Here is a 23,390-nt window from a genome sequence, read left to right as displayed (position 1 = left end):
GGGATAGGGGATTAAGAATACTTCCCACGTATTCCCTGCGTGTCGTAGAAGGCGACTAAAAGGGGAAGGAGCGGGGGGCTGGAAATCCTCCCCTCTCTTTTTTTTTTTTTTTGATTTTCCAAAAGAAGGAACAGAGGGGGCCAGGTGAGGATATTCCAAAAAAGGCCCAGTCCTCTGTTCTTAACGCTACCTCGCTAACGCGGGAAATGGCGAATAGTTTAAAAGAAAGAAGAAAGAATATATATATATATATATATATATATATATATATATATATATATATATATATATATATATATATATATATATATCCTCCCCTCTCATTTTTTTTTTAATTTTCCAAAAGAGAGAACAGAGCAGGGGGCCAGGTGAGGATATTTTCTTAAAGGCCCAGTCCTCTGTTCTTAACGCTACCTCGCTAATGCGGGAAATGGCGAATAGCATGAAAGGAAAGGATATATATATATATATATATATATATATATATATATATATATATATATATATATATATATATATATATATAAAATGAGGGAAGTTAGCTGGTTGAGATTGGTAGGCCTGAGCCGTGATGGCGGGAAGATTGTTTCCGCCGTGTTGTTAACCTGGGTAACTCGCATGGCGACTATAACATCAACATCCGTGTGTGTGGTGGAAATTTTGCCGTTGTTTACGCAGGTATGTGGCTTAGTTGTAGAACATAGTTTGTATATGGTGCTTATAGAGTCCTAGGTTATTGTGATGATATGGGGTATTCCCGGTAGTAAAGATATTGTGGATTTTGTACAGGAATCCGTGTTGTTGACTAAAGAGTTTGGTTGTTGACTGATGCTGACCATGCGAGGTACAATACCCAGAGTTCAACAGAAGGTACTGGCCTTCTACATAGTCATGAACGAACGCAAGAAGGCCAAAGGAACCCCTTTGAAGAAGAAATTTCACAGGTGAGATATATCTGGTTCTGTGTAATGAAATAGAATCTTCCAGGCTATAGCTAGCTTACGCGGATATTGGCGTACAAAAAAAATGGTTCCTAAAGAAGTTATATCTTGTTAGGTTTTATGGTAAGTTCGGTCCTGGGTAAGATTAGTTTGTCTGGTTAAATAGTTGAGTTAGGACGTGGTTTCATCGGTCATTCTTAGGTTAGGTTCATTGGTTATGTCAGGCTAGGTCTGGGGCGTTAAACGTTTGATTTTAAATGTGTTTCTAGGATGGTTAGGTTCCCTGGCAATGTTCTTAGGTTAGGTCTTTGGTTGAGTCGTAGGTTGTCTTAGTTAACGTAAGGTAAAGTCCTCAGGTTAGATCTCAAGTAAGGTACTTAGGTTGACGTAGGTTGTTAGGTTTCAAGGCTATGTCTTAATTTAGTTCCTAAGTTACGTTCTTTGATCACTTCCTATGATAGGATATACAAACTTTTGGTGAAGTTGCAACTGATGTCTGTAGCTAACATCCAAGGCTGTCTTCGGATTTTCGGTTTTGATCCATTAGCTATTAAGTCCTTGGTTAAGTTAGGTCTTACGATATATTATCAGGATTTATGTTTTGCGTAAGGTCTTTGGATCTACTAAAGGCCTTATCCGGTTGCCATCTAGTCAGCCGCACGTAAGGTTGGAAGTTACTAACTCTGTCTTAGGGTTGAACTTGAGTCGCGCTGGCCTTACGTCATTGGATATTCATTTTTATTGGAAGTCACCATTATGTCATGAAGAATCTAGAGCCATGGTTGGTTCTTGAGGTAACTTTACATAACTACCTAAAGTAGATAATGAAATTCTATTGGCTGAGAGGTCGCTGGGTTGTGGCTTTCAATCAGTGTGGTCCATGTTACGGCTTGTGTGTGAACTAAGTACGACGAGGCTTCAGGTCGTACACATGCTTAAGAACATGCATTAGCGATCCATTTTGTTATTATTAACATGATTGGCGATGTATATGTGATCTGATAGTGACATAGGATCCGTAGAAAGAAGGAATAGTGTGTAAGCGATCCAAAATGAGGATGATTCTGCATTGACTTTCAACGTGATGTGGAAGGTACGGTACAAAATATATAGTTTTCAAAGCCCATCTTAATGTCTAATGTATAGGGATATCCTTTGGGGAAGTTTTATATAATTTTTTTTTAGATATTCTTGCATTGGAAAAGAGGTAAGTTTCTGTTAAAATATGGCTTGAAAATTATATATATATATATATATATATATATATATATATATATATATATATATATATATATATATATATATATATATATATATTTTTTTTTTTTTTTTAGTTTTGTCGCTGTCTCCCGCGTTTGCGAGGTAGCGCAAGGAAACAGACGAAAGAAATGGCCCAACCCCCCCCCCCCCATACACATGTATATACATACGTCCACACACGCAAATATACATACCTACACAGCTTTCCATGGTTTACCCCAGACGCTTCACATGCCTTGATTCAATCCACTGACAGCACGTCAACCCCGGTATACCACATCGCTCCAATTCACTCTATTCCTTGCCCTCCTTTCACCCTCCTGCATGTTCAGGCCCCGATCACACAAAATCTTTTTCACTCCATCTTTCCACCTCCAATTTGGTCTCCCTCTTCTCGTTCCCTCCACCTCCGACACATATATCCTCTTGGTCAATCTTTCCTCACTCATTCTCTCCATGTGCCCAAACCATTTCAAAACACCCTCTTCTGCTCTCTCAACCACGCTCTTTTTATTTCCACACATCTCTCTTACCCTTACGTTACTTACTCGATCAAACCACCTCACACCACACATTGTCCTCAAACATCTCATTCCCAGCACATCCATCCTCCTGCGCACAACTCTATCCATAGCCCACGCCTCGCAACCATACAACATTGTTGGAACCACTATTCCTTCAAACATACACATTTTTGCTTTCCGAGATAATGTTCTCGACTTCCACACATTCTTCAAGGCTCCCAGAATTTTCGCCCCCTCCCCCACCCTATGATCCACTTCCGCTTCCATGGTTCCATCCGCTGCCAGATCCACTCCCAGATATCTAAAACACTTCACTTCCTCCAGTTTTTCTCCATTCAAACTCACCTCCCAATTGACTTGACCCTCAACCCTACTGTACCTAATAACCTTGCTCTTATTCACATTTACTCTTAACTTTCTTCTTTCACACACTTTACCAAACTCAGTCACCAGCTTTTGCAGTTTCTCACATGAATCAGCCACCAGCGCTGTATCATCAGCGAACAATAACTGACTCACTTCCCAAGCTCTCTCATCCCCAACAGACTTCATACTTGCCCCTCTTTCCAAAACTCTTGCATTCACCTCCCTAACAACCCCATCCATAAACAAATTAAACAACCATGGAGACATCACACACCCTTGCCGCAAACCTACATTCACTGAGAACCAATCACTTTCCTCTCTTCCTACACGTACACATGCCTTACATCCTCGATAAAAACTTTTCACTGTTTCTAACAACTTGCCTCCCACACAATATATATATATATATATATATATATATATATATATATATATATATATATATATATATGATATGAAAAAGGGACAAGAATTGAATATTCTTTTTCGGCAATTTCGGACTAACAGTAATACCCAAAATAGTTGAATAATAGAATAAAACATAAGGAAGAATGACTTTTACGACAAAGTAAAACGGGGGAGAACAGTTTACTGATCAGCTTACGGAATTGAAGAGAATGGTAAAATCAGAGATTAGGAACGCTAAAAAGAATTACGTAATATAGCTAACGAAGCAGCAAACAAAACAAACAAAAAAACAAACAAACAACAAAAGCCTGAAGATTTGTTTTTTCAAATGTATAGAGCGAAGGGTATGGAGAAAGTTGGACATATCAAAATCTCATTCTGGGAGATTAACTGATAGTGAGATTGAAATGTGTAAAGTTTTAAACTCGCTTCATATCAGTACGCAGGAGGAGGATACAAACTTCGATTCCAGAGCAAATTTATAGGGAGGACGAAAGCGGAAAGTTATGCGATATATAATTAAACTTGATATATTGAAACAAATAGAACGATTAAAACTAAACAAGAGTCCTGGTACATGGTATTTATGCGAGGGTCGTGAAAGAATGTAAGGAGGAAGTAAGTTCCGCTTTTAGATGTTTAAACTCTGGAATCAGGCGTAGTTCCTAAACAATGGAAGACAGCAAATGTTCCCATTTTAAAGAAATGAAATATATCCATTGTCGCTAATTATCATCCTATCAGCTTGACATCTGTTGTGGAGAAATTTCGTAAATCAATTATAGCGGACAAGATATAGGAACACAGAGAATCATGATCTCAGGGATTCTCATCATGGGTTTTCAAAAGGGAAGTCCTCTCGGTAACCTTCTCTCCTTCTTTAATAAAGTATTTGAAACTGTTACTCAGATTAAGTTATGATATTGTATACTTAAACTTAAGGCTTTTGACAGAGTACTTCATGAACGTCTGCTAAGAAAAATAGCTGCGCACGGCATTGGGGTTGTGTATTTAATTGGATTAGGGCGTGGCTCACAGACTCAAAACAGGATATGCATCAGCCGACTTACATCGGACTGGCGCAATGTATCCAGTGGCGTTCCTCAGGGGTAAGTCTTGGGACAGCTCTTGTTCATTGTATATATTAACGATTTGGGTATGGGAATAACCAGCGACTTCAGTAAATTTGCCGATGATAACAAAAAAGGGGGACCTAATTGACTCAGATGAAAATTCAGTGTGGATTTGCAGAGGGACTTCGATTAATTATCAGAATGGGCGGGTACATGGAAAATGGAAATCAAAATAGAAAAATGTACAACACTTAGTGTGGGTAAAAACAGGAACACTGATTACAAACTGGACAATATTACTACTGACAAAACAATGCGAAAGAGATTTAGGAGTACTGGTTTGCACGGCGACTTGGCAACAATGTATTACAGTGTGTACTAATATCAGGATGTTCATTGATAGGACTTTTAGCAATAAAACTCCTAGGGTATTATTGCAAATTTATCTTGCGCTGGTGAGACCACGTACAGTTTTGGGCTCCATACTATGCATGTGATATAGATTGTTCGGAATACAATGGCTAATGACAAAAATTATCCCTGGCATTAGAAACCTCACTTATGAAGAAAGGTTAAAAAGACTGAATTTACACTCATTTAAGAGGAGGAGGGCTAAAGGGGATGTGACTGAAGTTTTGAATTGGGTGAAGGGCATTAATAGAGGTGACTTGAATAAAGTTCTTAGAATGGCGCCACCGGATAGGATAAGAAATAATGGATTTAAATTAGAAAAATATAGGTTCGCGTCGGATGTGGGTAAATATTGGTTCGGGAATAGGGTAGTAGATTTATGGAACAAACTGCCAAGTACAGTAGTGGAAGCTAGGTCCTTAGGTAGCTTTAAATGAAGGTTGATGTATTTATGGGTTCATGCGATTGGTTTGTAGGGTGGATAGGGTGGACAGACTCAGAACCTGCCAATAGGCCTTTTGCAGTGTCCTCACTTCTTATATTTTTATGTTGTTTGATTCCACCTTCTTGTAAGTGGAGCAAGAAGCGGCGGCTTAGGGTGCAGGTTGTATGTCCAATTTCGTTTATGTAGTGGGGCTGAGTCTCCAATATTGCATCGGGACTCATGTACCACATTGGTACAATTCACACTTCCAGAGCGACACACCATATTGTTGTTCATTGCGAGCGAACATGTTTTCGGATTGATGTAGTATATTATCAGACTGATATCCTTGTCTTCATCAATCGCTTTGCAGTTTCTGGACACAATATCTCGTGCGACCTTCTAGTCCTTTCGATACGTTGTCGTAAGTGTGTTCCTGTAATAAACTTTAACGTGTGCGTTGTTCATGAGAGCTGGAAAGGTTAATACCCAAATGCCATCTTTACAATTTTTTTTTAACGTAAACAGCGAGTTTTCGTCCGAAGAGCATCATCAGAGTAATCAAACTGAATCTAAGAAAATCTTGAAGACACTGAATATTATATATGCACCAAGACTAAAGTCTTTTGCATAGCTGTGAACTCCATGACAGCGAGAGGAGACTTGGGTCTGTTGTATGTGTGGCTCATCGGATCTCTCTGAGGTGCTATCTGGTGGCTGGTGCCAAATAGCCTACAGCTTCTGACTTGGCCCGTTTGCTGTGTGTTGAATAGGGGGAAGGGAATTATTTGAGAAAAATAGCTTTTTTTTGTGACTGCTGCAATGTTTGAGAATTTTCGTGTTGTCCACTATCTGCTATCGTGTAAGAAAAGTTCTGTGATCTTATTCCATGTGCCGTGTAGGTAAGGAGAATGCTGGAGAGAACTAGGTGTGTCGTTTTCTAGACACTTGGTTGTGTTGAATCCAAAGGAAACCAACGATCAACTCTCCCAGTCTGAGCAAAACCCGACCCACTTGCCTTGGTTTAAAAGGGGGGACATAAACAAGTGTACGTACTTGAGTTGGAAAGATGGTCACCGTGCATTATTGGAATGTATATGTATTAATAAGCGTGTAAAAGAGGAACTTTTAGATGTAAATGTGCTGAGAGGGGCAGCTGGTGGGATGTCTGATTATTAGCTTTTGGAGGCGAGGGTGAAGATTAGTGGAGGTTTTCGAAAAAGAGGAAACAATGTCGGGGAGAAGAGAGTGGTAAGAGTAAGTAAGCTTGGTAAAGAGCCTTGTGTGAAGAAATAACAAGAAAGATTGAATGTTGAATGCCGAAAGGTGAGAGCAAGTGAAGTGAAGAGAGTGGATGAGGAACGGGTATTATTTGGCGAAGCAGTGATGGCTTGTGCAAGAGATGCATGTGGTATGCGGTAGGTGGGAGGTAGGCAGATTAGAAAGGGTGGTGAGTGGTGGGATGAAGAAGTAAAGCCGCTAGTGAAAGAGAGAAGAGAGGCATTTGGTTAGTACTTACAGGGAAGGAGTGCAAATGATTGGGAGAAGTATAAGAAAGCAGCAGAAGGTCGAGAGGAAGGTACAGGAGTTGAAAAAGAGGGCAAATGAGAGTTGTGGAGAGTATCATTAAACTTTAGGAAGAACAGAAAGATGTTTTGGAAAGAGGTGAATAATATGCGAAAGACAAATGAAAAAATGGGGACATCACTGAAGGAGGAAAGGGGAAGTGATAACATGTAGTGATGGAGTGAGGAGATGAAATGAGTATTTTAAAGTATTGTTAAATGTGTTTGATGATAGAATGGTAGAGGTAGGGTGTTTTGTTCGGGGCGGTATGTGTATGAGAGAGTCGGGGAGAGTTATGTGGTGAAGAGAGGAGGTGGTGAAAGTCTTACGGAAGATGAAATTCGGCAAGGTGGCGCAATTGGATGGTATTGCAGTTGCATTTATTAAGAAAGAGGGTGACTGTGTCGTTGATTGGTTGATAAGGATATTCATTGTATGTATGGATCATTGTGAAGTGCCTGAGGATTGGCGGAATGCATGGATAATGCTGTTGTATGAAGGCAAATGAGATAAAGGTGATCATACAAACTACAGGGGTATAAGTTTGTTTAATGTACCTGTTAAGTTGTATTGGAGGATATTGATGTAAAGAACATCAGATTGGGGAAGAGCAGTATGGTTTCAGAAGTGGTAGAGAATGTGTAGATTAGGACATTGTTTGCTTTGAAGAATGTATGTGAGAAATTTTTAGAGAAAAAGATGGATTTATATGTGTCATTTATGGAGCTGGAGAAGTCATATGATATGGTTGACAGAGATGCTTTGTGGAAAGTCCTAAGAATATTTGGTGTGGGAGGTAAGCTGCTAGAAGCAGTGAGAAAATTTTATCAAGGATGTAAGGCATGTGTACGAGCAGGAGAGGAGAGTAAGTGGTTTCCATTGAAGGTCGGTCTGCGGGAGGGGTGTATCATGTCCCCATGGATGTTTACTTTGTGTATGGATAGGGTGGTTAGGGAGGTGAATGCAAGAGTTTTGGAGAGAGGGGCAAGTATACAGTCTGTTGTGGATGAGAGGGCTTGGGAAGTGAGTCAGTTGTTGTTCGCCGATAGGATGAGTTTCGCATTACACTCGAGTATGACAAATCCAATATACCTAGGACAAAGAAATCTATGATATTCAATAATTTTGGAGAAACGAATGTTTCTTATTTTCCCCTTTTATTAACCTCTTTATTTTTCAATTAGTGCAAGCCTTGACATGGACTTTTTTCTATGACTGGAACCTCCAGAATTAAGAAAAAAAGCTGTTTGTTTAAGCCTTATAATAAATGGAGAAAGCTTGTGCACATATTAACTAGTTTTATTCATACTTTGGTGAAGTTAGTAGTAGGCTCACTTAGCCTGCCTTGCCAGTGATCATAAGTTAGTAGTAGGCTCACTTAGCCTGCCTTGCCAGTGATCATAAGTTAATAGTAGGCTCACTTAGCCTGCCTTGCCAGTGATCATAAGAGATTATGGCATCCAGTGTTCTCACAGATTTGTTTTCAATATGATGAACTGAACCGAAAGGCAAGCTACCTCAAATAGCTAGCCAAGCGATAATACATAATTTGATAGTAATTTTGAGACCTGCTGTATTCCACTTGGAATGTGCAGTGCTCTTAATCTTTGTTTTCTTGATTACTCTAACAACCAACCACAACACTGATGAGTCTCAAGAAAGTAGTTACCTTGTAGCAAGCGCCACTCCAAGTTATCGATAAAGGGAAGAGCATCACTTTGGAGACGAAACTGGATGTACTGCAACAATTGAGACTGAAAAAGTGGGTGACATCTGCAAAGTTACCAGAAGTTGGTGACTGTGTTTGGAGAAGTGCGTGAAAGGAGAAAGTTGAGAGTAAATGTGAATAAAAGCAAGGTTATTAGGTTCAACAGGATTATGGGATATGTTAGTTGAGATGTTATGTTTGGATGGAAAAAAATTGGAGGGAGTGAAGTATTGTAGATATCTGGAGGTGGACTTAGCAGCGAATGGAACCATAGAAACGGAAGTGAGTCCTAGGGTGAGGGAGGGGTTGAAGGTTCTGGGAGCGACGAAGAATGTGTGGAAGGAAAGAATGTCTTGTAGGGCAAAAATGGGCGTTTGAAGAAATAGTAGTTCCAACTATATTATATGATTGCGAGGCATGGGCTATAGATAGGATTGTGCGGAGAAGGATGGATGTGTTGGAAATGAAATGTTTGAGACGACATGTGATGTGAGATGGTTTGATAGAGTAAGTAATGAAAGGTAAGAGAGATGTGTGGTAATAAAAAGGGTATGGTTGAGACAGCAGAAGAGGATGGATGTATTTAAAATGGTTTGGACATATGGAGAGAATGAGTGAGGAAAGGTTGACAAAGAAGATATATGTGTTAGAGGTGGAGGAAACAAGGGGAAGCGGGAGACCAAATTGAAGGTGGAAGGATGGAGCGAAAAAGATTTTAGCGATCAGGGCCTGAACATACAGGAGGATGAAAGACGTACAAAGAATAGAGTGCATTGGAACGATGTGGTATGCTGGGGTTGACATGCCGTCAATGGACTGAACTGGGGCATGTGAAACGTATGGCGTAAACCATGGAAAGGTCTGTGGGGCCTGGATGTGGATAGGGAGCTGTGGTTTCGGTGCATTACACATGGCAGCTAGAGAAAGTGTGAGCGGATGTGGCCTTTCTTCGTTTGTTTCCTGGTGTTACCCCGATGAAGCGAGGGGGCGGCGATCGAATGTGGGAGAGGAAAAGAATTTTTTTTTATTATTTTCCGTCATGCTTTTGTGCTACTTCCTGTGGAGCGAGGTGGCGTCTTTAAATGGATGAAGACGAGCAAGTATATATATATATATATATATATATATATATATATATATATATATATATATATATGTATTGGAAAGGATCACAATTTTGCGCGTGATCAAGATATTCCTAAGAGTCCACGGGGAAAATGAAACGCGATAAGTTCCCAAGTGCACTTCTGTGTAATAATCACATCATCAGGGGAGAGACAGGAGAGAAATATAAGTCAGTTGATGTATATCGAAGCGACGAAGCTAGGACGCCATTTGGTAAACATGCGATTGTCCAAGCAATGTTTACCGAATGGAGTCCTAGCTTCGTCTCTTCGATGTATATCAACTGACTGTTATATTTCTCTCTTGTCTCTCCCCTGATGATGTGATTATTACACGAAAGTGCACTTGGGAACTTATCGTGTTTCATTTTCCCCGTGGACTCGTAGGAATATCTTGATCACGCGCGAAAATGTGATCCTTTCCAATATATATATGTATGTATATATATATATATATATATATATATATATATATATATATATATATATATATATATATATATATTTTTTTTTTTTTTTCCAAAAGAAGGAACAGAGAAGAGGGCCAGGTGAGGATATTCCCTCAAAGGCCCAGTCCTCTGTTCTTAACGCTACCTTGCTATTGCGGGAAATGGCGAATAGTATGAAAAAAAAGATATATATATATATATATATATATATATATATATATATATATATAGAGGACGCCATTTGGTAAACATGCGATTGTCCAAGACATACAACGAGCGTTCATAAACTTATCATTTTACAAATTTTATCAACGATAAAGTTATCCAATTTGTATAGACCATCACTAATATTAAGATTACAATTCTTTGTGTATTTAATGATAGAAGATTCAATGATATTTCTCGTGGTAATAGAGTTAGAGTTAACTGAGATGGCATTACTCCAGTCAATACAGTGATCAAAGTTTTTAACGTGATAAAACAAGGCATTTGATTCTTGTCCCGTTCTTATACTACTTTTATGTTCCTTAAGTCTAACAGAAAGATCCTTACCGGTCTGCCTAACATAAAATTTATCACAATTTCCACATGGCACTTTATAGATGCATCTAAGAGAACTTTCTGGTGAATTCTTGATTAAGATATTTTTCACGGTATTATTGTTGCTGAAGGCAACATTTACATTAAAGGATTTAAGCAGCATGGGAAGTAAAGTGAAATTATTATTAAAAGAGAGAACTAAAAGATTTCTTGGTGTCAATGGGAGGTTTGGGCTCAACTCTATAAAATGATTTCTTTGCTAACTTAAGGGCCTTATCAATGAAAGATCTAGGGTACTTTAGCTTAGATCCAATAGAATATATCTTCTCAAACTCATCATTAATAAACTCTGGACTGCAAATACGTAAATCCCCAAGGAACATAGATTGAAATGATGATAATTTAACTCTGTCATGATGAGATGAGTAATAATGGATATATGAGCATACATTGGTAGGTTTTCTGTATATGCTAAACTTAAACTCGTTTCCTTGCCTATGGATCATGCAATCTAAAAATGGGAACATACCATTATTTTTATTTTCTACAGTAAATTTGATGGAAGGTACAAAATTGTTAAGTAAGGGAAGAAATATTTGTACATTTTCATTTGTTGGCCAAACACAAAGAACATCATCTACATACCTAAACCAAATTGCATTAGAAGGTAAGATATCCTTTAGTAATTTTGTTTCAAAAAATTCCATGTAAAGATTGCTTAGTACAAGTGAAAGAGGGTTACCCATTGCCATACCAAATTTTTGTGCATAATAATCTTTATTGAATTGAAGTACACAGTCTTTTATACACAATTTTATCAGTTCATTAAAAACAGACTTTGAAACAGGTAAATGAATATCATCCAAGACATCAAATAAATATTCTAAAAGGTCATCAACTGGAACTTTAGTGAAAAGTGAGGAAACATCAAAGCTAACTAGTTTGAAATCAAAATTCACATTGATGTTTTTTAGCTTGTTGACTAAGTCTACATCGTTCATAATATTAGAATTTGATACCTTACCCACTAAAGGGCTTAATAAAGAAGCTAACCATTTTGACAATTTATATGTGATGGAGCCTACTGAATTCACTATAGGTCTTGCTGGAAAATTCCGTTATGTGTTTTGATAAATCCATACATATATGGCAATGAAAGGGACAAAGATGACATATATATCCATTGTTACCCATCTCAACATGACAGAGTTAAATTATCATCATTTCAATCTATGTTCCTTCGGGCATTACGTATTTGCAGTCCAGAGTTTATTGATGATGAGTTTGAGAAGATATATTCTATTGGATCTAAGTTAAAGTACCCTAGATCTTTCACTAATAAAGCCCTTAAGTTAGCAAACAAATTATTTTATAGAGTTGAGTCCAAACCTCCCATTGACACCAAGAATCTTTTAGTTCTCCCTTTTATTAATAATTTCACTTTACTTCCCATGTTGCTTTAATCCTTTAATGTAAATGTTGCCTTCAGCAACAGTAATACTATAAAGAATATCTTAATCAGGAATTCACCAGAAAATTCTCCTGGATGCATCTGTAAAGTGCCATGTGGAAATTGTGATAAACTTTATGTTGGGCAGACTGGTAAGGATCTTTCTGTTAGACCTAAGTAACATAAATATAGTATAAGAACGGGACAAGAATCAAATGCCTTGTTTAATCACGTTAAGAAGTATGATCATTGTATTGACTGGAGTAATGCCATTTCAGTTTTTAACTCTTACCACGAGAAATATCATTGAATCTTCTATTATTAGATACACAAAGAATTATAATCTTGATATTAGTGATGGTCTATACAAATTAGATAACTTTATTGTTGATAGAATTTGTAAAATGATAAGTTTATGAACGCTCGTTGTATGTCTTGGACAATCGCATGTTTACCAAATGGCGTCCTAGCTTCGTCTCTTCGATGTATATCAACTGACTTATATTTCTCTCTTGTGTCTCTCCTGATGATGTGATTATTACACGAAAATGCACTTGGGAACTTATTGTGTTTCATTTTCCCCGTGGACTCAGGAATATAGGAATAGTTGTTGTTCGCTGATGATACAGCGCTGGTGGCTGATTCATTTGAGAAACTGCAGAAGCTGGTGACTGAGTTTGGTAAAGTGTGTGAAAGAAGAAAGTTAAGAGTAAATGTGAATAAGAGCAAGGTTATTAGGTACAGTATGGTTGAGGGTCAAGTCAATTGGGAGGTAAGTTTGAATGGAGAAAAACTGGAGGAGGTGAAGTGTTTTAGATATCTGGGAGTGGATCTGGCAGCGGATGGAACCATGGAAGCGGAAGTGGATAGGGTGGGGGAGGGGGCGAAAATTCTGGGAGCCTTGAAGAATGTGTGGAAGTCGAGAACATTATCTCGGAAAGCAAAAATGGGTATGTTTGAAGGAATAGTGGTTCCAACAATGTTGTATGGTTGCGAGGCGTGGGCTATGGATAGAGTTGTGCGGAGGAGGATGGATGTGCTGGAAATGAGATGTTTGAGGACAATGTGTGGTGTGAGGTGGTTTGATCGAGTAAGTAATGTAAGGGTAAGAGAGATGTGTGATATTAAAAAGAGCGTGGTTGAGAGAGCAGAAGAGGGTGTTTTGAAATGGTTTGGGCACATGGAGAGAATGAGTGAGGAAAGATTGACCAAGAGGATATATGTGTCGGAGGTGGAGGGAACGAGGAGAAGTGGGAGACCAAATTAGAGGTGGAAAGATGGTGTGAAAAAGATTTTGAGTGATCGGGTCCTGAACATGCAGGAGGGTGAAAGGAGGGCAAGGAATAGAGTGAATTGGATCGATGTGGTATACCGGGGTTGACGTGCTGTCAGTGGATTGAATCAGGGCATGTGAAGCGTCTGGGGTAAACCATGGAAAGTTGTGTGGGGCCTGGATGTGGAAAGGGAGCTGTGGTTTCGGGCATTATTGCATGACAGCTGGAGACTGAGTGTGAACGAATGGGGCCTTTGTTATCTTTTCCGAGCGCTACCTCGCACACATGAGGGGGGAGGGGGATGGTATTCCATGTGTGGCGAGGTGGCGATGGGAATGAATAAAGGCAGATTGTGAATTGTGAGCATGGGTATATATGTATGTGTCTGTGTGTGTATATATATATGTGTACATTGAGATGTATAGGTATGTATATTTGCGTGTGTGGACGTGTGTGTATATACATGTGTATGGGGGTGGGTTGGGCCATTTCTTTCTTCTGTTTCCTTGCGCTACCTCGCAAATGCGGGAGACAGCGACAAAGCAAAATAAATAAAATATATATATATATATATATATATATATATATATATATATATATATATATATATATATATATATCCTTGGGGATAGGAGAGAAAGAATACTTCCCACGTATTCCTTGCGTATCGTAGATTTCGACTAAAAGGGAAGGGAGAGGGGGGCTGGAAATCCTCCCCTCTCGTTTTTGATTTTCCAAAAGAAGGAACAGAAAAGGGGGCCAAGTGAGAATGTTCCCGCAAAGGTTCAGTCCTCAGTTCTTAACGCTGCCTTGCCAACGCGGGAAATGGCAAATAGTGTATACATATATATATATATATATATATATATATATATATATATATATATATATATATATATATATGTGTGTGTGTGTGTGTGTGTGTGTGTGTGTGTGTGTGTGTGTGTGTGTGTGTGTGTGTGCGTGTGTGTGTGTGTCTCTGTGTGTGATGAATTGATCGACAGGTACCTACGGGTACCCGGTGTTCATGGCTGTGTTTCCCTGGTACGCCGTTTGAATGTTTGAAGTTCATGTAAACTGAGTTCTTTCTGTAAGTCTGGACTCTTGATACACACGTCTAGCAATTACTATGTGTACGTAGGTGCTTGTGGAACAGCGCCTGTTTGTTTGGGTCAGTTATCACAGGCAATTTCAAAGTTGAATCTGTCTTTCTGCCTCGGATATCTGTCATCACAATTGACAGCCTTGGAATTCAAGAGACTTCGCCTCCCTATCCAACTCAGTTTTGCAGAGCCAATTAACAAGGCTAGAGGACAATTTTCGAAGGTGCTCGGACTTTCCTTTTCACACGAACGGATTTAAGCTCGCATGTAGGGAATAAAAAACATAACCTTCCACCAGAAGGCAAAACCAGGAACATTGTTTACAAAGAAGCTCTTGGATGTAAATATTTCATGTTTAGTAATGGCTTTTGTGTATGCATGTGTTATGTTATGACATCAGGAACCATGGAAACTGAAGTGAACCATAAGGTGGGTGAGGGGGACGAATGTCTTGGCTCCACTGAAGGATGTGTGGAAAGAGACGTTACTTTCTTTAAAAGTAAACAGTAAACATGGTTTTGTGTGATGGCACAGTGGTCTCGTAGGTGCGATGGGAGCCAAGGACTTGTGGTGTCACCTGGAGTGGTGTGTGACAGATCTAGGGCTTCTGGTATCCAGTGATCTCCAGAGCCTCGTGTGACAACTCTCCCTGGAAAAGGAAAGTTGCCTCAGCCTCTGCGATCTGGTCAGGCAGGGACTTGGGTGGCCGGAGGTCTTACTCTGGGAAAGTTTTACTCGACACCGCCCCCGTCCCACAGCTTTTGCAGTGCAACAAAATATTCCTCACTCTCACACGGCGATTTTCTCTTCTGACACACGGGAGGAACAGCAGCAGGGCTAGGCGGTCTGGATGTTGCTGACACACGGGAGGAACAGTGGTCGAGATGGGTGGTGTAGATGTTGCTGACACACGGCAGGAACAGCAGCAGGACTGGGCACCACTGTGGTTGCTATGCTGACACACCAACACTACCACACAGAAGCAGGTGTGGCGGTGGCGTGGCCTTGAACTAGTTCCTCTGTCCTCTACCTCCGGATGAAGAAAGTTACTCTCGACTCTCACCAACTTTCTCGATTCTCTGTTTACAAGTAGTGAAGACTGGACTCTGTGGTACTGAAGGCTGGAATATGTGGTCCTGAGGACTGGACTCTGTGGTTCTGAAGGCTGGAATGTGTGGTCATGAGGACTGGACTCTGTGGTACTGAAGGCTGGAATATATGATCCTGAGGGCTGGACTCTGTGGTACTAAAGGCTGAAATGTGTGGTCCTGAGGGCTGGACTCTGTGGTACTGAAGGCTGGAATACGTGGTCCTGAGGGCTGGATTCTGTGGTACTTATGGCTGGAATGTGATCCTGAGGCCTGGACTCTGTGGTTCTGAAGGCTGGAATGTGTGGTTGGACTCTTAAGGTATTTATGACAAGTCATTTTCAAGTCTTCCTTCTTAGTAACAACAGGTCTTCCAGTATTCAGTTAGCGACCTCTGGATCGTTTCTAAACACTTTCCAGTTTCCACGAAAGGTAGTTTCCCTCTTGTTTTGCTTCATTACTCTGAAGACTTTTGGCCAGCAACAATAAGGTCCTTCTTTGTGGCAGTTCAACGAGTTGATTCTTGTGTTGGGTCAATGGGCCGTGACCTTGTCTGGGACCAACCGATTCAGTACTGGTACAATACTGGACAGGTACAGGATACTGTGTTACAATACTGGACAGGTACAGGATACTGTGGTACAATACTGGACAGGTACAGGATACTGTGGTACAATACTGGACAGGTACAGGATACGGTGGTACAATACTGGACAGGTACAGGATACGGTGGTACAATACTGGCCAACTACAGGATACTGTGGTATGTACGACCCTGGTATGGTACCGTGAGGTCTTGTTCTTCGGCACAAGTAGAGACAATAATGAACAACAAGAACAACTTACAACAGATTGTGATATTCCAGATAACATCAGTGATCAGTATGGTCTCGTGGGTCCCTGGACGCCGAGATCTGGAAGGCCACAGTCAGTGGTTGTTGTGCACTGGTTCATAACATCAGGGATTATGGGTGTGTGTTAGTTTGAACTGTATTAACATCTGAACTTGATATAGTGAAGTGTCCAGACACACACTCGTACGTACATCTCAATACAAACTGGCTGACAGTGGTGTATGAATATACGTGATCATACACACACACACACACACACACACACACACACACACACACACACACACACCACATACACATTTGTTAACCACTTGACCTCAACCTTTAAGTTTTCAAACCAGTTTCATGAGTTTAATGACGTCATCTGTGCACAGCTCTTCGACATAAGCGAATATAAGACAACTAGAGTCAAATAACGAATAATTGAGAAAGGAACTTATTAGAAAAGATGTTGAGAAGTAGAGTGCCACCAGAGTATGTTTATGGGTCAGAATTACCTGTTATTCTTAGTAACCAAACATAAAGATCTTAATTATTACTCAGGAAGGCTGAGACTAATGGTCCATGCTAGTGTTGTGGAGCCTCACACCGGGGACAGGGAGAATACATCGTCCACCCCCATACCTGAATCATGATGACATAACCTCCTGGTTTTGCTCAAGATCTCGAGGATGATGGACCAAGTGGTAGATATCTACAGTAACATTAACATTTGTGAGGTCGTCAATATAATAACACTGACGACTTCAGTGTTTCTGGAAACAGTGGCAACAAACTTTAAGTGCATGACTGTGACGCTCTGCATGACAAGTTCCTCAGAACTGCTCAAGTGGGCTTCCCGGAGAACATGTTTATGTGGAAGCGACACTATTGCTGACCAAATGTAAATGATAACACAAGTAATCAAGGAAACTGAGTCCCCAGTGTTTCATAAAACTCTTCCATCGAGTCTGGGACGAATAAAAGGACTTCCACTGTAGTTTGTTATGTCTGGGATACGATACTGTTCAACACATGTAAATCTAGATCAACTCTGGACCTCTCCTCTGTCAACGAGGAAGAACTTGAGTGCGACACTACACTAACAATGTGGCTGGAGGTGGACACACGACCGTAGGAAGTGAGGGCTGAGGTCAGAGTCCAGAGGAAGTGAGAGTTGGGGTAAGAGAGATACAGTGTGAATCAGGGCTGGACTTGGAGCCCGGGAATATGAGAGCTTTGGTCAGTGGCTGGATGGAGTGAGGGCTGGTGTCAAAGCCCGGAGGCAGGCAGGTCTGGGGTCAGAGCCTGGGGATGTTAAAGATTGGGTCAGGAAATGAACAATTTATTATTAACTCTTATGGTCCTTTGAACTCTTCTGAAATGTGTTAGCAATTTGGTGTTGACCAACACTACTTCTAGTTAAAAGAAATATATTAACAGAAAATAATCACCTCATTCTTTCATTGAATCACGTGAAATGTAGAAAAGAAAAAATTGATCAGACTCTTATCTTTGGTTAGATGTTAAGATCACTTGTTGATGAAGGAAGAAAAGATATTTCTGAGCTACGTTGTGTCAATGAAAGGATATTTTCATTCCTTCCCTTACGAAAGTAATGGGGAACGAGACAAATAAAACACCTGTGTCTATAAAATACATAAATATATTTTTAAAATGATAAAGTACATCGTTAAATGTAATATGGGCGATTCTTTCAGTCCCTAACAGGTACATTCACCTACAGGTAGGACTGAAATGGATGCAAAACAAACGTAAACAGAATTATATAAATAACAAACTGTTGGAGGAGACGAGAGAATTCTACCTGACCAACAAGTTCAAGTTGATATTTTCATATATTTAAAGTGACATTGCAGAAGGTTCATAGGAAAGTGGATATATTCTTTGGTGTCTCCTTCAGGAATAAGGTGAGGGAGGACTCTAGGGCTGGAGATGATATCCATAGGATGACTAGCGCTCTTCAGGAGGCCAGAGTGAAGCATAGGGAGCCAAGGATGAGGTGGGATTGTTCAGGGCGTGGCCGGTGATGCTCACAAGATCAGGGTGACGGAGGGGCAGTGTAGGTGGCCTCGACGGAGGTATTATTTACGTCAGCTGAGGTGAAGAAGGAGTAGGGACACGCCTGGTGGTACTGGAGGCACAGCTCGGATTTACCTCGATGCTCGGCTTCTTGGTACTGCTGGAGGCGTCGTGCTGCCCGGGGCGACCTGCTGGGGCTAAGGAACCACCGCTTCAGTATCTCCCACACCCTCAGGACGTTGCTACAACACTGTTTGATGCCCTCAACCTACACTAATATATGAGCTTAGGAAAAAATAAAGCCAACTGAGTTACTACTTTAGTTTCTTCTCTTCCTTCACCCTCATACATTATTTTCCTGGACATAAACTCTTTCTCTCCCTCTCTTACACACACACACACACACACACACACACACACACACACACACACACACACACACACACACACACACATTATATATATATATATATATATATATATATATATATATATATATATATATATATATATATATATATATATATATATATATATTTTTTTTTTTTTTTTTTTCATACTATTCGCCATTTCCCGCATTAGCGAGGTAGCGTTAAGAACAGAGGACTGGGCCTTTGAGGGAATATCCTCATATGGCCCCCTTCTCTGTTCCTTCTTTTGGAAAATTTAAAAAAAAAATGAGAGGGGAGGATTTCCAGCCCCCCGCTCCCTTCCCTTTTAGTCGCCTTCTACGACATGCAGGGAATACGTGGGAAGTATTCTTTCTCCCCTATATATATTTATCTATTTATTCACTTTGCCCCGTCGCCGTCCCCCGCACCAGCGAGGACGTGTGTGGACGTGTATGTATATGGATGTTGCAGGAGACAGCAACAAAGTATAATAAATATATAAATAAAGTGAATAGAGGTGAAATGTTTTACAATTCACTCTACAACAAGTGTATGTGAAGCAAATAAAAAACAAACAAATAAGCACGGTGTTAAATAAAATCAGGTAAAAGGTTACGAAAAACTCTCCGTTGTATATCAGTGAAGTATATCAGAAAAACATTATCAAACAATCTCACTCCTTATACAAGATGATGAATGATCTACGGTTACATGCCTTCATCATCTACAATTACAAGAATATATTCAAGGACAATATACTATAAATCACTGACAAACCATCCTAGTCATGGAATTCACGAACTAGACAGAGTTTATAAATGCAAATTGTGTAGAGAAAGTTTACTTTATCCTGGTAGTTAAACTAAATTTGATAGCTGTCCAGTTGTGATCACCATAACACTAACACTCTGACTTCATCCCATACCTTGACGAACATTATATATATATATATATATATATATATATATATATATATATATATATATATATATATATATATATATAGAGAGAGAGAGAGAGAGAGAGAGAGAGAGAGAGAGAGAGAGAGAGAGAGAGAGAGAGATAGAGTTGTGCGCAGGAGGATGGATGTGCTGGAAATGAGATGTTTGAGGACAATGTGTGGTGTGAGGTGGTTTGATCGAGTGAGTAACGTAAGGGTAAGAGAGATGCGTGGAAATAAAAAGAGCGTGGTTGAGAGAGCAGAAGAGGGTGTTTTGAAGTGGTTTGGGCACATGGAGAGAATGAGTGAGGAAAGATTGACCAAGAGGATATATGTGTCGGAGGTGGAGGGAATGAGAAGAGGGAGACCAAATTGGAGGTGGAAAGATGGAGTGTAAAAGATTTTGTGTGATCGGGGCCTGAACATGCAGGAGGGTGAAAGGAGGGCAAGGAATAGAGTGAATTGGATCGATGTGGTATACCGGGGTTGACGTGCTGTCAGTGGATTGAATCAAGGCATGTGAAGCGTCTGGGGTAAACCATGAAAAGCTGTGTAGGTATGTATATTTGCATGTGTGGACGTATGTATATACATGTGTATGGGGGGGGGGTTGGGCCATTTCTTTCGTGTGTTTCCTTGCGCTACCTCGCAAACGCGGGAGACAGCGACAAAGTATAATAAAAAAAATAAAAAAAAATAATATATATATATATATATATATATATATATATATATATATATATATATATATGTACATAGCTATTTCCTACAAGCCAGGCCCACAGCCTAGCAGTAGCATTTCCGCCTGTGGCACAGGGGTCCCGGGTTCGAGCCTAGCTGTTGGAGGTTTGTATGTTCTATGGAGGTGCGCGTTCCTATGCACTTTGTTCATATATATATATATATATATATATATATATATATATATATATATATATATATGGGTAATTACTCTAGAGTTATAGTAGAGAGTAAACCGAGTTTATGATAATATGTCAGCAAAGTTTATCCTGTGGAACCCAGCAACAAGTTCTTGCCCGACAGGTAAAGTTTCCCTCCATCTGTTGCGTCAGTTTAAGGTGTTCTCTCTCTCTCCCAGGAGGCTCGTGTCTGTAGCAATTAGTGTTTCTTCATACGTCAACACAATAAGGATTATGACAGTCAAGTTACTGAAGACAAATATCCATTCTCCTGTCCATAACGACCTCTGGATCACATGTTCAGTCAGGCAATGGGGAAGGTTCCATCTTTTCCCGTCAATTTCCCTTCAGTTAGCGACCCATGACAAACATCTAACGGGTTAATGGTACCAGTAAAGACTCACCTGAGGAAGAGCTCGAGAACTTCACCAAAGAATCCGTAGTTCTGGAGGGGCAACTCAGATATCTCGCAGATGGCTCTCAGGAGACAAGCCTTGCCATCCACACCCATGGTCTGTAGGGTGTCCTCCACCACCCGGTACATCACCTCCCTGGGGAACACAATCTTGGTCACTGTCAAGTACTGACTCTCTCACTCACGATACAATGAAAAGCCTCAATGATCTTATGAAGACAGTGTAGAATACTGATGTCCTACAATGTATATACGAATGTTTAACGAACTTGTTCTCTCTCCCCCGTGTACCCTTCCAGATCTCATGTCACACACATGGGAGTGGCTTCCTCTTCTTCCTACCCCTTCCTTTATCTCTCCCTCTCTTGCCCAGCCATCTTGACCCACCACTTATCTCCTGCTTCCCCGCGCACGTACCTGTCGCCGCCGGCCAAGTCGCCGTCGGTCGGAGCTTCACGTTTGTTTCTGATGATTCCCCAGTTGTTGTCCTCGGAGGTCATGCCCAGATGATCGAAATTGACTGCAAAAACATGAGAGGGTTAGGGGCACGTTAGCCTCACAGATCACATTGCCTCTAACACGATATGGCATGATGACAAATACCATGTTGGCTCTCTACCTTGGCAAGTGAAGCAGTTGACAGACCACAGTTACTGACTTGCACAGACAACACAGCTGTCTGTTGAGAATGTTTTCTCCCATATTAATTAATGAGCGTATAATTAATTGTATAATCTTTATAAGCCTATTAATAAGATAATCCTCACAGCTCTATATATTACAGTTAACTGTGAGAAGTGATCATTAACCAAGTTAAACAGGTTATCAGTCATAATAAACCAGTTATCACAAAGGGACTGACGATCTCTAAGCCACACACTGTAAGACCAGAGACACTGCCAGTACTGGGGCTCTGTTATAGTAAAGACTGGGTGTTTCATCTTACCAGGTCCTATATTGTGTAGCAGAGGAGGAGGATGGATGATGGAGTTAGGAGAAGACGATGTACTCACTTCTGAAAGGATAGATGTTGTCATGGAGGCACCGAAGCTCACGGGGAGGTCCCTGCCCATGGGGAGGCTAAGTGTGGGCGTTATGACCAGCACAGTTGAGGGAGGGAAGGTCAGACGTCGCTCAGGCGTCACGTACAGAAAGCCAGACTGGAACCCCGTCAACACCGTCCTGTCACGGGTGGACCTCTTGTTCAGTCCTTCCTCATACAACCATGTCATTAACAGTTTTTATGTTAAACTTTTCTAACTTTTCTCTTCATGATACTTTAATTCCCCAGATACACAGATAGTCCTCGCTGTAGCTGGTGTTTATCTCAAGAAAACTAGAACATCATCGTTGTAATGCAGACCACTGATCACCACAACTGCCTCACCAGGTGCGTGTGTGTGTACGTGTGTGTGTGTGTGTGTGTGTGTGTGGGTGTATATGTGGGTGCGTGTGGGTGGGTGGGTGTGTGTGTGTGTGTGTGTGTGTGGGTGTGTATGTGGGTGCGTGTGGGTGGGTGGGTGTGTGTGTGTGTGTGTGTTATGACTGTTGGCGTGGTGTTGGAGAGGTTCATCATGCTATAATGACTTACTTGTTATCGTTAGGTAGAGTGTTGGAGGGAGTCACCACCATCATCGCCAACACCATCAAGGTCACCACGATGCTCCCGGGACGCGTCATCATTCTGAAGGAAAACTGATGAATCAAATGTCAAGCTGGAGGAGTTTGAGGTCTTCCATTATGATCAGTTGGAGGTTACCTTCTGAGGACACGTAGGTGTTGTAAGTATTTTCCTGAGCCAGAAGCTGTATATATAAACCCACATGAATAATTGAGACTTGTTCTGTTTATCATTAACATTTACTAATAATTTATTTATAACTAATGTTCTGTAAAGATATAATTCATATAGTTAGAGTTCCATTTAAGACGCAGCTGGTGAGTGTTAAGGCAGGGAGCAGAGAGCGGGAATGCCTACCTAGCACGGGTCAGTGTTGTACAATGTGTCAGGTTGGACTGAGACAGCGAGGAAGACTCGTCTGTTGGACAGTAGGTGGTCGACTGCGGTGCCGGGCAGAGGGTGGGCCGCTATATATACCGTGGTCTCACCTGCCCATAACCGGTAAGGGACGGACAAA

General features: G+C 40.6%; 1 long non-coding RNA gene and 1 pseudogene across 1 annotated transcript; one reads left to right on the top strand and one right to left on the bottom strand.

The window, feature by feature from the left end:
* Positions 1 to 575: 575 nt before the first annotated feature.
* LOC139750104 (uncharacterized) lies at positions 576 to 18,604 on the top strand. Its single transcript, XR_011713079.1, has 3 exons — positions 576 to 678; positions 790 to 944; positions 18,467 to 18,604. It is a non-coding gene; the product is annotated as an uncharacterized lncRNA (long non-coding RNA).
* Positions 18,191 to 23,311, bottom strand: LOC139750103 (uncharacterized; annotated as a pseudogene).
* Positions 23,312 to 23,390: the final 79 nt, after the last annotated feature.

Source organism: Panulirus ornatus, chromosome 9 (genome assembly GCF_036320965.1).
Source record: "Panulirus ornatus isolate Po-2019 chromosome 9, ASM3632096v1, whole genome shotgun sequence".
NCBI classification, from domain to species: domain Eukaryota; kingdom Metazoa; phylum Arthropoda; class Malacostraca; order Decapoda; family Palinuridae; genus Panulirus; species Panulirus ornatus.
The sequence above is the reverse complement of the archived record's forward strand: the minus strand, read 5'-3'. Positions and strand labels throughout refer to the sequence as shown.